This window comes from Lactuca saligna, chromosome 5 (assembly GCF_052625555.1).
Source record: "Lactuca saligna cultivar CGN05327 chromosome 5, ASM5262555v1, whole genome shotgun sequence".
In the NCBI taxonomy this organism is placed as follows: domain Eukaryota; kingdom Viridiplantae; phylum Streptophyta; class Magnoliopsida; order Asterales; family Asteraceae; genus Lactuca; species Lactuca saligna.
The window spans coordinates 189392462-189397184 of NC_136421.1; the positions used below are offsets into that span (position 1 = coordinate 189392462).

The following is a 4723-nucleotide window of genomic DNA, read 5'->3' on the forward strand; positions in this document are numbered from 1 at the left end:
GTCTCATCCTGTAGCTAAGTTCTTCAAGCCCACTGATTCCCCATCCAGAGGCTAGGAGGGCCACAATGCTAGAGAACTTCGCTACCAGAAGTAGCCCCCCGCAACAGAGCACTCGAGTTTGTTACCATTTTGATCAGTTTGGCTATGTGAAGGCCAACTGCCCATTACTTACCACTAGGCTAGTTCTCACACCCTTGGTCGGCGATGGAAACGTAGAGTTATAAGACATTAGTTGAATATCATAACCATAATACATAAAGCCAACATCATATATTTATTTATAACAACAATTACATTGAAGATTTTACATGCCATAGCTTATCTAATTTGTTGCATCTTGTACTCCCTTGGAATGATCTTCTATTCTTCGGTATCCTAATAATATATGTGATTTTGAAAACAGTCAACATAATTCACAGGTTTTTATAGTTTGTTGAAAGTACTAATTGTAAAATTTTTAATATGGGATGTTTGTTTATGAATATATATATATATATATATATATATGGAAAAGTAAATATACCTTAAGGATATATAAGATAGGTACCCCAAATATTTAAAACTATGTCGTTTGATAAGGAGTGTGAGTTTCTCGATACCTGATTCTTTCTTTATTTTTGTGAGGCCTTAATAGCTAACATGTATTTCTTGATTCTTTCCCAAAAATTGAATCTTTCTTACTTCATATAACTAATTCCAGAACATCGAGTTCCTGATTAATCCTAAGAACAGGTTTTTCGTTTTATTTCTCAGGTTCAAAGAGGGACATTTCGTGATCATCCCCCATCGATGACCATGGTTTCTTTGTATCATCCCTAACTTCCTTCTCTCTTGGTTTGTGGAGTAGAAATTACATGAAATGCTTAATCAAAGGGGAAAGTGGTATCATAGCTTTATCTGTCGAAGAGCTAAAGATAAGTGGATTTAATAAAAATACTCAATGTTATACGTTTGAATAATTGACTGGCTGGTATCGTGACTTCTAGAACAATCGTGGAGAATTCAATAAAGCATTACGGCTAATTCAGTAGGTTTAATTTGGATGAAATTGGTGTTTTGATAGAGGGGAATTGTAAATGTTTAACTTACACCCACCACGTGTTTGACATAATACCAACAAGAAAAATGAGTCATATATTTTGGAGACCTTACAGGGGTATTTTTGTCTTTCACTTTTATTTCTTTCATTGTTGATCAGAAGTCATTTTCTTCTTTTGTTGCTGCTATCATTAATAAAAATGCGAACAATATTGGAGTACATGGATCAAGAACTCAAAAGCTACATAGAAAAAACAATGCAACCATTTAGTCAAAGTAAAGCTGAATGTCTAATGATCCAACTTCTTCAAGGGTTATATTTTCTTCATGAGAATTGGGTGATTCGTAGTGATTTGAAGACTTCAAACATGCTTTTGGACAACAATGGTGATTTAAAGATTTCTATTTTGGTATGTCACAACAATACGGAGTATTTTGATGGGAACAGTAGAGGAGATTGAACAGATTTTTAAGACACTTGGGATATAGAATGAGAACATATGGCCTAGTTATTCAAACTTGTCGGGGGTAAAACCGTCTTTTGTGAAGTAGAATTATAATAATGCATGTTTACTCGTTGCCTACTGTTTTCTCTAATTCATGTCTTCTACCATCATAAATAAGGTTGCTAAGACTTATGATTTCGAAGAAAAAGTTTCTATTTAGTAAGTGTTGTATTATTTTAGATGAAAGGATGGGAAAGGATACTGATCAACTTTACAAAAATGAAAGCCAGATTGATGATATTGAGTTGCCATTTCTTAATCTATCAAAAATAATGAAAGCTAAACATGATTTTTCATTTGATAATAAGCTTGGAGAAGGCGACTATGGACTAATTTACAAGGTTAGTTGTTTATTTGACCAATTGCATAATATTTCATTTAATACTTCTAATTTTTTTCGCATATATACAACAACTCAGGGTGTTCTTCCAGATGGAAAAGAAGTGGATGTAAGAACGGAATTTTTTGTATTCGTTTTTTATTGAAAGACCAAATTGCCGTTGTAAACTTGTTGAAAAATTTCTTCGCAATTTTTTTAGGAAATTGAAAATGGTAATGATGTGTGTGTAATGTTTTGTATACATAAAGTTTATTTCCTTTTATCTACCTAATAAACTGTATGAATGAGACAATCAAAATGAAAGATTTTTTACTTGTTAATAAGGTTATGGTTTTTGATTTATGATATATATTATTTTTTGTTGTAGGGTGAGTGCATCTGTCATGGCTCTTCCATCCAACAATGATGTTGTGTACACTTCCAACACAAAAAAGAAGTCTAGTTGTAGGTTACCGAAATACCCTCCTACTCATCTACATTTCTATACAACCTTATTAACTAATGACTGAAATACCCTTGTTGTAGGTTCCATGATCTGGAAATCATTTTTGCATAACAAAGGACATAATGACATATTAAGAGCCCAAAAGATTTGAGATCAAATGATCTTAACAAAAACAAACTCTAGAATTATAGATGCGATTGTTGTATAACAGTGCACTTACCTTTTTTTTCCCGAATGAGAAATGTAATTACACTTATCATTTTTAATCAAAATTAGCAATTGAGATTCTTCGCTTTTGTTCGTATTGTTTAAGTGACTTGAGCTTCCATATCCTTAAGTTGTTGAGGATTACCATGTTTGGGACAGGGGCAAAATTGTGCGATAATTTTAAAAACCATCAAATGTATGTGTAGATTAATACAACATTAACCAAAATGATAGCCTACTTTCATTTTTAACATACAATTGCAGAAAAGTTTCTTTTTGAACCAAAAATGACAACCTACTTTCATTTTATCCCCAAAAATCCTCATACTTTTGTTTTTTCACACAATACCCTCATATTTCCGTTTTTTCACAAAATACCCTCATAATTTTGTTTTTTCACAAAATACCCTCATAATTTCATTTTTTCACAAAATACCACCATACTTCCGTTTTTTTTCACAAAATACCATCACACTTCATTTTTTTCATAAAATACCCTCATAATTTCGTTTTTTCACAAAAGATCATCGTACATTCGTTTTTTTTTTCACAAAATACCCTCATAATTTCGTTTTTTTCACAAAATACCATCATACTTCCATTTTTATTGCACCGTAAGAGATTTACCTTCTATTGAATAGTGGAAATTGCTATGAGATCGATGCTTTATCACCTTCGTAGGTGACATTGTCAAGTCATGATTGTGTGTGTCATTAAACAAGTCCACCAACCATTTCCCATCCTCCTGTCTTGTTATTCGAAGCTTTGCTTGACATCCGGTTCTAATATCTCTACGATGTTTTTTCTCATTTTCACTTGAAGCATCTTTGTCCATCCTTTTGAAGCCTTCTTTGGTACATACATATATCTTCCGAAAGGGCTCATTTGTTTTAGGATTTTTAATTGTGTCATCTCTACGTATACCAAATCCATGCAAAAATAAATAATCATTATAAAATGTATAGGCATCATCGGGCGTATCAAAAACCTTTCACAGTATCCTTTCATCATTAACATCATCTTCGTCGGATTCAATGTTCACACTGATACTATTTATTTTTTCACTTTCATATGTTGCTTCCACATAATCACTTATGTCAATATCTCCGGTTATATATGGTTCTATAGCTTGATTAGTTGCTTCGGCTTCACACATTATGGCCTGCAATAGAAAATAATGCATATTGAAACATTATACGTAAAAATTATATTAACATCCAACAATGAAAAATTAAACAAAAATCAAATACATTGGATATTTTATCTTTTCACAAAAGTCCTTAACCCGCAATGTCTACCTCTAGAAACAACAATATCAATAATAAAACCTCGTAACAAATATAGATTCAACAGTTAGTGGAGAACACTATAAACAATAATGTCAAATATTAAAAATCAGAAAAATTTCAAAAAGTATGTTTCAGAAAAAAAATTACTTGGTACTATTTGATCGAATCCAAATTCTTGAATTGAAACTTTTTAGTTTTTTGGTTAAAAGTGATTGGAGGAATATAGCAAGTTAACTACAACACCTATAACTCACTTTCATGAATTGCAACTTCTTTTTTATTGAGATTTAGAAGAAAATTAATGGGTATTTGATAATAAACTTGATAAACTTATAAATTGAGGAATTGACCAACCTGGTTAGACAAGACGAAATCCACTTTGCTGTTGTGAATTGCAAATTTTTTTAGGGTGAAGGGTTTTTTAATATGACTAACGATTAGTGTTAATTCCGATCATTTGATTGCAATCGATTTTGTTGTTGTGAGAAAGTTGTATGATCAACGCACCCAACTTCGTGAACTCAAAGGTTTTTTTTATTTGATTTATCGGTATCAAGTAGTCTTCTTGTGATTGCATGAAATCACCGATTTTTTTTTCTTTTTCTGTGAATTGGTGATGTCGATAGCTATCATTCTAAAAATAAGGAGTAATCTGAGTTGGATTTCACCAGGAATAAGGAAACGTAGATTATTTTTAAGGAAATTATTCTTTTTTTTCAAAAAATTAAAACATTTAACAAAACTACGTAGTTTTGACAAAACACGTCTCACCTAACATACTTGAAAACAACTGAGACTTGTTTATTGATCTGTATGCTTGCATTGTAATGGCACCTGGTTTTGAAGCAATGACAAAAGTAAATCTTTGTACCTTGTTTCTTTTGAATTTGAATTGTAT

At 31.6% G+C, this 4723-nt stretch overlaps 1 long non-coding RNA gene across 1 annotated transcript; it reads left to right on the top strand.

Annotated features, from left to right (window-relative positions):
- The first annotated feature begins 678 nt into the window (after positions 1 to 678).
- Positions 679 to 2557, top strand: LOC144998309 (uncharacterized). Its single transcript, XR_013660245.1, has 3 exons — positions 679 to 1885; positions 2252 to 2328; positions 2410 to 2557. It is a non-coding gene; the product is annotated as an uncharacterized LOC144998309 (long non-coding RNA).
- The last annotated feature ends 2166 nt before the right edge of the window (positions 2558 to 4723 follow it).